This window comes from Dendropsophus ebraccatus, chromosome 15 (assembly GCF_027789765.1).
Source record: "Dendropsophus ebraccatus isolate aDenEbr1 chromosome 15, aDenEbr1.pat, whole genome shotgun sequence".
Classification (NCBI taxonomy): domain Eukaryota; kingdom Metazoa; phylum Chordata; class Amphibia; order Anura; family Hylidae; genus Dendropsophus; species Dendropsophus ebraccatus.
In genome coordinates this window covers 33,536,666-33,548,853 of record NC_091468.1, presented here as the reverse complement: position 1 = coordinate 33,548,853, position 12,188 = coordinate 33,536,666, and the positions used below count along the sequence as shown (strand labels likewise).

The window sequence follows — 12,188 nt, the reverse complement described above, 5'->3', positions numbered from 1 at the left end:
GGACTCCTCACATGACTGGGCTGTCAATATTCAGGGATTTACGTTGTTCAGAAGGGACCGGGTGGGCAGAAGGGGAGGAGGAGTATGTCTGTATGTCAGGAATGATATTAAAGTGAGTGTAAAAGATGCAATAGTGGGCGATGACTGTGATGATGTGGAAGCATTATGGGTAGAACTACAGAAGGAGGTAAAGAGTGAAAAAATTATTCTTGGTGTAATCTATAGACCCCCCAACATTACTGAGGAGGTAGATGGTCAGTTGAATAGACAAATAGAGCGGGCTGCCCGGGAGGGAACAGTAGTGGTAATGGGGGACCTCGACTACCCAGATATAGATTGGGGTCACGGTTTAGCTAAAACCACAAAGGGGAGGAAATTTCTTAACCTCCTGCAGGATAATTTTCTGGGCCAGTTTGTGGAGGAGCCAACTAGAAGTGATGCCTTGTTGGATCTGGTTATTTCTAACAATGCTGAGCTGGTTGGGGATGTCACTGTCCATGAACACCTGGGGAATAGTGACCACAATATAGTGACTTTTAGCTTAAAGTGTAGAAAAGAAAAACATGTTGGGAGGGCAAAAACTCTTAATTTTAAATGGGCCAATTTTCCTGGGTTAAGGGCAGAACTTCAGGGCATAGACTGGGAGCGGCTGTCACATACGGATACAGCTAATAAATGGGAAATCTTCAAATCCACATTAAATAACTGTACTGCCAAATATATTCCTATGGGTAACAAATATAAAGGGTTAAAATCCAATCCCACATGGCTTACAACCGAGGTTAGAAGGGCTATAAATGAGAAAACAGGGGCATTCAAAAAATATAAATCAGAGGGGTCAGCTGTAGCATTTAAACATTACAAAGAAGTCAACAAAACCTGTAAAAATTTAATAAAAGCAGCAAAAATTCACAACGAAAGGCAGGTAGCTATAGAAAGCAAAAGAAACCCCAAAAAATTCTTCAAATATATTAATGCAAAAAAACCAAGGTCAGAGCATGTAGGACCCCTAAATAATGGTGAAGGGGAATTAATAACTGGGGATCAGGAGAAAGCTGAGTTACTTAATGGGTTCTTCAGTTCTGTATATACAAAAGAGGATGGAGCTGTGGTGGGTGGGGCCAGTACTGAGGTGGGTGGGGCCAGTGCTGCTAACACATGTAATGTACTGAACCGGTTTACTATAGATATGGTCCAAGATAAATTAAACAAACTCAATGTAACCAAAGCTCCAGGGCCTGATGGATTACACCCCAGAGTTCTTAGGGAACTCAGTTCTGTAATTTCTCTACCCTTGTATGAAATATTCTGTGATTCTTTGCTTACTGGTATTGTGCCGAGGGACTGGCATAAGGCAAATGTAATGCCGATCTTCAAAAAGGGCTCTCGAACTTCCCCAGGTAACTATAGACCTGTAAGCTTAACGTCCATTGTGGGGAAACTATTTGAGGGGCTTATAAGGGACTACATCCAGGAATATGTAGTGGCTAATAGTATTATAAGTGATAACCAGCATGGTTTTACTAAGGACAGAAGCTGTCAAACCAACCTAATATGTTTCTATGAAGAGGTAAGTAGAAGCCTGGATGGCGGCGTGGCTGTGGATATCGTGTACCTGGATTTTGCAAAAGCGTTTGACACAGTTCCTCATGGACGTCTGATGGGTAAGTTAAAGTCTATCGGTTTGGAAAATTTAATGTGTAACTGGATTGAAAACTGGCTTAATAATCGTACCCAGAGAGTGGTGGTCAATGATTCCTACTCCGAATGGTCCCCGGTAATAAGTGGTGTACCCCAAGGGTCAGTACTGGGCCCTCTTTTGTTTAACTTGTTTATTAATGATATTGAGAATGGAATTAACAGCAATGTTTCTATCTTTGCAGATGACACCAAGCTTTGTAGTACGGTACAGTCTATGGAGGATGTGCAGATATTACAGGATGACTTAGACACACTGAGTGTTTGGGCGTCCACTTGGCAAATGAGGTTCAATGTGGATAAATGTATATAAAAGTTATGCACCTGGGTACTAATAACCCACATGCATCATATGTCCTGGGGGGAGTTACTCTGGGAGAGTCACTGATGGAGAAGGATCTGGGTGTACTTGTAGATAATAGACTACAGAACAGCACACAATGTCAGTCAGCTGCTTCTAAGGCCAGCAGGATATTGTCATGCATTAAAACAGGCATGGACTCTCGGGACAGGGATATAATATTACCGCTTTATAAAGCTTTGGTGCGGCCCCATCTGGAGTATGCTGTCCAGTTTTGGAACCCGATTCATAAAAAGGATGTTCTAGAGCTGGAGAGGGTACAAAGACGGGCAACTAAACTAATAAGGGGAATGGAGCATCTTAGTTATGAGGAGAGATTAAAAGAATTACATTTGTTTAGTCTGGAGAAGAGACGTTTAAGGGGAGATATGATTAATTTATTTAAATATATAAATGGCCCCTACAAGAAATATGGGGAAAAGATGTTCCAGGTAAAACCCCCTCAAAGGACAAGAGGGCATTGCCTCCGCCTGGAGAAAAAAAGGTTCAACCTCCGGAGGCGACAAGCCTTCTTTATCATGAGAACTGTGAATCTGTGGAACGGTCTACCACAGGATCTGGTCACAGCAAAAACATTAGAGGGCTTCAAAACCGGCCTAGACAAGTTCTTAGAGCAAAATAATATAAATGCATATGTATAGAACCTATCACCCCTCCCCCTTCCCTGTATCCATCCCCTCCTTGGTTGAACTTGATGGACATGTGTCTTTTTTCAACCGTATTAACTATGTAAGTATTGTAGACATGTCACTGGTAAAGTGTGCGAGGGGGTGTACATCTCACCTAGGTTACAGCTTAGTGTGAGATGGTAAATCTGGGAGAGATCGGTTGCTCAGCAGTGATATGCTGCTGAGTCGTTGTTTAAGTTTTCCGGGCCGGATTTACTGGAATGGCGGATAGGTTGGTAGTGGGATCTGCCATTTCCTCCCCCTCGATCCAGTGTGGGTTTTGGGATCAGGTGAGCTCTGATCCCAATCAGCCTGAGAAGGCAAAAAGCTCACACAGTGTACAGGTCCTTGCTCTTAGCCAGGAGGAAACAGCCTGCATGCTGTAGTTGCTGGGAGCAAGGGATACCACTGCTGCTGGGGATTGTCCATACCCTGCGATACTGTTATCGAAGTGCCAGAGAGGTAACCTGTTGTGTTAGTTAGCGCCCAGACGGGCAAGACCTTTTGTTTTGTTTTGGTCTTTAAGCACAGTGTTGCTATATTTCTGTTATGGACTGTTAATGCTACAAATAAACTCCAAGCTGTTTTATAAGTCCAAGTGTGCTGCTGAACTGTGTCCAACACACTATCCCCCGGGAAGATCCTTACACTATATATACACACACAAAACCTTGAAAACTTAATGTCTGTATTTTCGCTGTTTTATTTAATTTCATTAAAAGATCACCAGGTTTTACCATCATTGTGCTCATACATGAAGGAAATATAAGCCATCCCATTCCCAATAGTATATTATTTCTTTGTCACATACTAACATAGTTCAAGTACTTCTTGAAAAGGTCCATACGAGTTATCAAACGCCGAGGCAGCACCTACTGTATCTCTCCCATTACATCTGAGCAGCAAGAACCCTAGATGTCAGTCCATACCCGCTCTGAACCAAGGGAAGAGCGATCACATTGGCAGAATATTAACGTTCCAGTACACCAAGAGCTCTTGGAGCAATAAAGTTGATCCAGCAACAAGTTGAAATATAAGACAAATCAACACTCTACCAGTAGTCTGAAATGTCTCAGACATTTTGTCTAAGACAAATCAAACCTCTACCAGTCGTCTGAAATGTTTCAGGTACATGAACACTCTTAAGAGCTTTGCCTGATCATGCATGGCAGAGAGAGAGAAATAAGCCACCTCTAGTATGCTGACAGACAAAACTTGAGCCTGGACAATGAATAATAGACAAGGTATAGACCCTTTATGAGAGTTAAAAGTATTCTTATTATTATTTATACATGGTAATATGGAGAGACACCTCACGTTGAGGAACAATCGTCCTTTAGCAGGTGCAATATATTTAATGTATTTTCTGCAATTATTTAAAATTAGTTTTCACAAATCTAGTGTCAAACAAAATAAAAAGAAGCACAAGAAACACAACTTTCATATTTTATGCACGGAATACCCTTCGTGTCCCAAATCTTCAATAAAGCCGGTATGTCACTTGAGTTATTATACTATTTACCATGCTGTCCTCAAGCAAGCAGCTCACAAGTGACACCTATTATACTTGACTAATACATATATGGGGGCAATCCATCTTATGATGGCCGGGCTGCAACTAAGTTAAAGTTGTGCTGAGAGGACGTAAAAAGTATTTCCGATTTACCCTGAGTCCCAGCGGAACATCTATCATCATCTAAGAGGTGAAAGGCTTGAAATGGTCAGAATTTCACTACTTTTTGTTACCCGTGCCACTTCAGCTCCTACAGCAGTACCATAATTTATACATGCAAGAGAATGTTGCTGAAAAATGATCAAACGGCTTGACAATAGACCTTCTGTAAACAGCACTCAAGTTTATTACATAAAGGACGGAGAAGATGCAAGCTGTGTTCTGGCCTTAATCACCGACACCAAGGCCAGTGGAACCATTTGGCTAATGAAACGGTCTATAAAAAGAACAAATGGTATTGAGACAAAATGAGATGAGTCTGTATATTTTAGCGTACTCTACAATGCCAAAAAAGTTGAAGGATAACTTTTAGCATTAGAATGTGACACCCTTTAAAATAACAAGTCATTTATAATATGTAGACCTAATATGTTTAGCATGTGGCAAAACAACTCCAATAGCGGGGTATGAAACAGACAGTAGTGTAAACTGCCTGTAACAACCAATCTTAAATCAGTTTTCAAAGGTATAGGGTAAAAAAAATTGAGGCACTCACCATAAGCAATCCAAGCAGTTATATTTTTGCAAGTGAGTTCCCCTGAGGCAATGGCCGTTTCCGCTAGGCTGGAAAAAGCATGTCTTCGCGAAACAGCCAATGGCTCAGTAGAATGCACCCTCTGTTCAGAGATATATAAACATGAAAAAAGTGGAAGGCGCTGTTTATATTTGTAGGTGTCTCTCTTATATATTATATATAAATATACAAAAGAAGAGACCGTGGAGCCTCATCAAAGAGTCTCGAAACACAGGACTAGCCAGATATCTCTCCAGGAAGGACCCAGCCAAGTGGTGGCTCCTGTTAGGAAACCACCAAAACCACCATTATATTGACTTATAGGGCCACTTAATATGGTGGTTTTTGTGTTTTCCTAACAGGAGCCACCCCTTGGATGGGTCCTTCCTGGAGGGATATCTGGCTAGTCCTGTGTTTCAAGACTCTTTGATGAGGCTCCACAGGCTCTTCTTTTGCATATTCATGTTTCCCAGGTGGCAATGCACCTAGGATTTCACAGCATTAAGTGCTCCCACTAGCAGCCGGCAGTGTTATCGTTTGGCTGGTCTCCCTGAGATCAGCGATCTGTTTCTCATATATTTTATTATATATATATATATATATATATATATATATATATAATATATATATATAAAATATATATATATATATATATAATAAGTAAAAGTATAAGGAATAATCTTAAGCGCGGACAACTTTTTTGACCTTTGCATTTATGGTTGTCTATATTGGAACGGAGCACCACCGCGGTTGACCGATGAATGTCCATTGAAAAGAATTTATAGCCTGCCACGGGGTTGCCATATAAGAGTCAGAACGCTACAGTAGCAATGGTTATAGGCAGTATACACCTGTATGTATTTTATACCCTGGGCCAATATTTCTTTCCATTCCTCCCACTTTTTATGGTCTGACTTTATGAGGGTAGTGTCCTATCACACAGCACAGGAGTTCTTGCAGGTTATGTGTACATATGTTATGTGTGTATCATACACTCTCCTCCGAAATGCCGATTTGCAATAATCACCTTCATCTACACAGATCTGTGCCATAACTCAGCTGTGGTTAGGAGCGTGCATTCAATGTTCTGGCCGCTGATGGCCTATAGATTTTGTGGACAGCAGTAAGCAGTATTTCTTTTGGTTTATTATTTTGCCTTTTTCTTTAGTACTTTAAAATCAATTTGGATCAGCAATTGCACTTAGGCATTTCTAAATCATGATACAAAAACTACATCTCATCTGTCAGGGTACATACAATTTGCAGAACCTGATTGATCGTACTACAAAGCAGTAGACTGCTCTCCATCAAACCTTTGGTGGTTACGCCGTGTTTATTCACTACTGTTGGGGAGAATAGCAGCCGAGATTCATGACAAAGTGCGTCATGCTGAAAAGTCAAAATCAATACGCTTTCTGCATTCAGCAGATGATGCGTGAATGATTTGTGCATCTTCTTTAGCTTTATGACATAAGATCCATGATTCACATGTCTAAAGACTTCACATGGCCTTATTCAGTCCATTAAGTAAGATGGCCTTTTAGGGAGAAAACCTGTTGTTCATGCTCTGAGGCAAGGTGGCCAACCTTTTCATTTGTTTTTGTCTGGACAACTTATAAAAAAAAAAAAAATCACGGGCAGCTATTATTTAAAGAAACGTTGGAAAATCATAATAAATCGTATGGATGAGTAAGAGATGAATGTGTGAGTCCAGAACCCTGATATGAAGTATCCAGCAGTATCCACTCTATGCTGTAAAATAATTAGAATTGCAGCAGACAGCTGTTTTTTGGAAATTTCTTTCTTTAGAATATGAAGGGATTTACAAATGTTTGTCAACTGCATGTAAATATATCATTATAACATTCCTCCACATTGTGACTGTGCATGATGTGATAAGGATGTCCAGCTCTTATGCTTAGGCTATTTAGTCTTGTCTTTTTTATGTGGTATTAACATATTATTATTGGTCCTTCCTATCTATTCCCAACTCAGCTAATATAATTCGAGATGAGCGAATCGCTTCGTTTGATCAGCGCTCTGCTCATGAAGCCCACTGCCTTTCAACCCTGATCTGCTCCCTGCCACTCCTCCCAAGATGGCAGTCAAAGTTGGATCCAATCCTGGAAAACTTCTCCCAGTTTCCCAGAATTGGATCCAGCTTTTCTCCAGCACCCAGGGTGGAGTGGGAGGGAGCGGAGCAGAGCTGACAGGCAGTCGGCTTGATGAGCGGAGCGCTGATCAAACGAAGTGCTTCACTTTGTTTAGATGATCAATTCGCTCATCTCTAAATACAATTTAACTCGTAGGGATCATTAGTTTGACCATTGCTTTTAGAGCAGAGTGGTGGTCGGTATCTTAGACAATAAGCTGTCACCAATGGAAGGGAAAGAGCAGAAAATCAGAAGAAGGAGACAAGATTGCTAAATGAAAGTATTTGGATAAATATTTAACTTGACAAACCCTCCAAGCTGAGATGGGAAAACCCCTATAACTTTTTTAAAGAATGATTTAATGGTCAGTTACAGCCACCTTAAGCTTACTCTAAGTGAATGTGACATACAAAAGTCTATGCGAGTTACAGAAAGGGCCAAACAAACTTACTTACGGAGAGTATCATACAGACGTATGGAGATTCAAAGGCTATTTCTGCTCAATTGGAAGCTCATATAAAAAAATAAATCATCACGGATCACTAGCAGCAATGCAGAGGTCCGTGAATTGCTGAACACTACATGCTGTGAATGAGGTCTAAATATTGCCTGGCCAGAGGTTGACCCACTTGTCTCAGACATTTATAGCACATCCTGTGTATATGTATAGGTAAGTAATACCTCTGTTATAAGGTCTGTCCTGGAAATAAAATCCTTTAAGCGCAAGCAACTTTTTTTTTTTTTTTTTTTACAGTGGAAGGTAAAGTCTTAAATACGCTTTAACAAAGTCCGTTTACTAACTCCAAAAGTATTACATAGGTTTAGTCCTATCATGCCCTTTAAAGAAATTCATACAAAAGAAACATCGAGGAACGCAAAACAAACAAAATGCAAACAAAATTAAAGAGGTTACTTGGGATTTTAGAACTGGGAGGATATTATCTAATAGAGATGAGTGAACGTCAAGCATGCTCAGATTCTTTCAAACGCTCTACATTTGATTACCGGTGGCTGAAGTTGTTGACTTAAGCCTTAAGGCTGCCTGGAAAATCTGTATACAAGCAAATTCATGTTTTCCAGGACTTCCTAGGTCTGAATTCAACTTCTTCAGCCGCCACTAATCAAATTCTGAGTGTTTCTGTGCAGAAGAACCTGAATGAGCTCGAGGTTTGCTGATCTCTATTATCTAATATGTTAGATATTATCTATCCTCGCTCCCCAGCAAGGCATACTTCTGAAACAAAGGGGAGCAGGAACCATATAGTGATCACCACATGTGGGCAAACCCACGGTAATGTAGTGCAACCATTGGAAACCGCATGTGGTCATGGCGATATAGATCATGTCTATGGCGAAATAGGTCATGTATATGGCAGCATTAAGGTATTATAATTTAAAAAAAAATACTTTAAAATAAGCAAATCATGCAACTATGAGCTGTTTAGGACTGGCTGCAACGTGAATGTTCCCTGCAGGGGGTCAGCAGAGACCACCAAGGTGGCAGAAATTATTTTTAGTTCTTAGGCCACTGACGTTCCCCCGACCATATGCCATGATATCTAGCTTCTTCCTTTGGGAAGTTTAGCAAATTAATGTAAAATTTTAAGGAGGTAAAACATATGTTTTCTCCATCACCAACCCAAGCTTCCATCACTGTGATGCATTAGGATATGTTGCAGCATGGCAGGACATGCACGTTCAAGCATTAGAGACTTTTAGGGCCTTTACAGAGTAGACTTATGGACCTGTAATTCACACACTGATCTCTAGTTAATATGAGTAAGTAATGTTCACTAAAAGCAGAGCCAGCATAGATTTTATAGCATTAATCGGCATAAAATGATTAGTATTACATTTCCTCAGTATTTCTGCACAGACTTAAATCTTACTTAATGAGAAGAGAAACTCATCATTTCATCCTGAAGTCTTTCCAAGTTGCTATGCATGCCATTATATCACAGATGGAAGCATGTGTTTGAGGCTTGCACAGATAACATTTACAGTATTTTACATTAATGCTATTTATCTTATTGTTATCCTCCAGCTTATTTTATTGTAAAGAAATATTGCAATATTAACATTTCAGAACTTTATGTCTTAGAAGTCATTTTGCAAACATTAAATTACAATTTTATTTCAGTTCCCTGAGACTTATAAACATGGGAAAATTGCAACGCTGAAATAGAAGTCACCCATGGGTTGCTATATCCTTTTCTTTGTATGTTATTACCAAAGAGACATAAAAATTGCCAGATCTGGGTAGTCAATGTGCCAAAAATAACCCCGGAAACACTTTGCTTTGAAGTGTTGCACCTTCCTATAGCTGCCATTGTTACTAGGTTTATTCACCCTGAAATGTGTTACTTTAGTATTTTTATTTCCTAGTTTTGTCCACCTGACAGGATAATGCAGGATAATGCCCTGAACTGGATGGACTTTGTCTTTTCTCAGCCTTACAAACCACAGTACTATGTGACTACTGTTATACTGTATTTAGCCATTGGCTAGTCAGAGAAGCACCAATTTCCTGATCACTGACTACATTCGTCTTGAAAATTTGTACAGGCCGAAGATTCCCTTTAAATAGTATTGAAGTACTGTTGGAGGTCCAGGTGCTCAGCAGGACCCTCAATTGCTTGGACAAAAGGACAGAAGCACTCAGCTTTGCATTTTGTCCCTAAGGCTACATCTGTAGTCTGTCTGCAATTGCAGACAGCAATATGGAACATGTGAAAGCTGCCTTAGTTTCTGTTCAGCATTCCTTGTAGATCTAAGAAGACAGAATAGATGCGATGATTGTCTCATAGAGGTACATAGAGATTGACACGGCGTTCCTACTCTATACACTTCACGCAGGAGGAAGAAAATAGTCAAGCACTTCTGTCCCTTTAGCCATCAGTGGGGGATTCAGAAGCTGAACCTCTGCTGATCACAACTTCTGATATGCCTTAAGTTGGATAAAAGCTTAGGTGCACTTTAGATTTATGAGAATAACAACAATACAGAACAAAGAAACAAACATTTCAACAAATGTCTAAAATGTGGTTAAGAACAAAAGGAGAGACGACGATGTACAGGGACCAATCCGTGACGTGCAGAAGGATGGTAAACATGACTACGTCCAAGTACATTTTTACAATGTGGGATGGCTTGATGGCAGAAAGGTAGTAACATAAATGAGCTTAACCAAGGCTACGGAAAGAAAGAATAGAAAAACAGGAAAGAGCAAAGAAAATGAGAAAAGATGAAATGAAGCAAAGCAGCAGAGGCTGGAGAAGGGAAGAAAGTAACTTAGGTATATTTCATTAAAGGGAAGCTGTCAGTAGGTTTATGCTGCCTTCAATGAAGACAGCATAAACGAGTGACAGAAATGTTGAACAGAATGGTGTATTACTTGCATTATACCGTTCAGCTGTTCTCCTGATATGCAGAATGGGCTTCATGCCGCACCACTCCTCCCACCCTCCAGCTCTTGACTGATAGCTGCCTGCTATACACAATATATATACACTATAGATAAACAGCTGCCAATCAGCAGCAAGTGGGCAGAGTGTGTAGGTGCTCATGAATATCAAAGACTACTGAGCACGTGCACACAATGGAGAGGACTAGTGTGCTGTGTTCAGAGTACTATTTATTGAGAAGGATATCTCTGAATCAGCTGCATATAATTCTGTTTAGCTTATCTGTCACGTTTATCTACCCTCAGATAGGGCTGCATAAACCGACTGACAGAATCTCTTTAAGCTGGGAAAAGCCATGTTGAAGGTGCATGCACTTACTCATTAAGAATGTCACTTCTTGTTTCTCTTTATTTCTAATGAACTAAAAATGTCCCTGAAACTATGAGTTACTGAAAACATACGTGGTCCTGCTCAAGAACATGGGAGAATGTGGTTGTGTTTCTGCCTTTATCCTATGGAAGTGAACAAGCTAAATCCTCAGCAGAAACTTCAGGAACAGAGGAGGTTTCAGCTGTAATGTGAACCTGGTTTTATAGTAGATACCTGTGAATGTTTAGTAGTGCAGCATGAATGCATTACTTCCTGTACACAGAGGTCCGCGGAGCTGGATCCAAAAGCAAATGCCGCGTAATCGCAAAATAGTTGAGGAAAAACAACCAGCAATCAAATGGTCTTCAGTGCAATAAAATTCCATATTCCAGGCATGTTTTAGGGAACACTCCGGATAGTAGCTTTATCTCACGGAGTTACATGTCCCTCATTGCTTGGGTTTAAATTGAAAGCCTGGAGGCATCTATAGGCACCATGGCGTTCGCTTCTCATGTGAAAAGGTTTGAAAATCATTTGTATCGGTTCTTATTTCCCTATTAATCATGAGATGAATCTGAGCTCACCGCAGCCTGTGGAAATGGAGTGAAATTACATTTTAAATGTGCATTAAAGTAGCTGCAATTTGCTATATGACAGCTAGCAAGTGATAATAACTAAATGCTGCAAACTGCAGCCCGCCATCTTTTATGCATTGAAGAAAGGGAAAACAGCACTGAAAAGAGTTAGCGGCAAAGACAAATTACATCTGTGAAGCTCATTTCCTATTCACCCTGATGGTGGTTAAGTAGTACTTGTCTGGACTAATTGAGAACAGTTTTGGCTTCTATAAGTATTATACCAACATAAAAGTTTCTTCTTTCCCTTTCTAGAAGATTTTGTAGCAGAATTTTGTTCATACTGCAGATGCATTATAGAGGATTCATTATATCTACAGTATGTGTGCAATTATATGTGTACACATGTACTGTATTCACTTAAAAAGGGAAAAAAAATAAATAAATACCGATATCACTGATCACCCACTACTGCAATTTCAATGGTGCCCAAGTCCCCATTAATCTGCACTTCCTGGTCCCTGTCTTAAGATACAAATTACAAACTTAAAGGGGTTATCCCACACTACAAAAACATGGCCACTTTCTTCCAGAGACAGCACCACTCTTGTCTCTAGTTCAGGTGTGGTTTGCAATTAAGCTCCATTCACTTCAATGGAACCGAGTTCCAAAACACCATCCAAACTGGAGACAATAGTTGTGCTGTCTCTGGAA

The 12,188-nt window shown here is 40.1% G+C and overlaps 1 protein-coding gene across 2 annotated transcripts in view; it reads right to left on the bottom strand.

Moving 5' to 3' along the window:
* Window positions 1–12,188, bottom strand: part of CRIM1 (cysteine rich transmembrane BMP regulator 1) — a 555,578-nt gene that overhangs the window by 193,795 nt on the left and 349,595 nt on the right. The gene's annotated exons all lie outside the window — the stretch shown is intronic.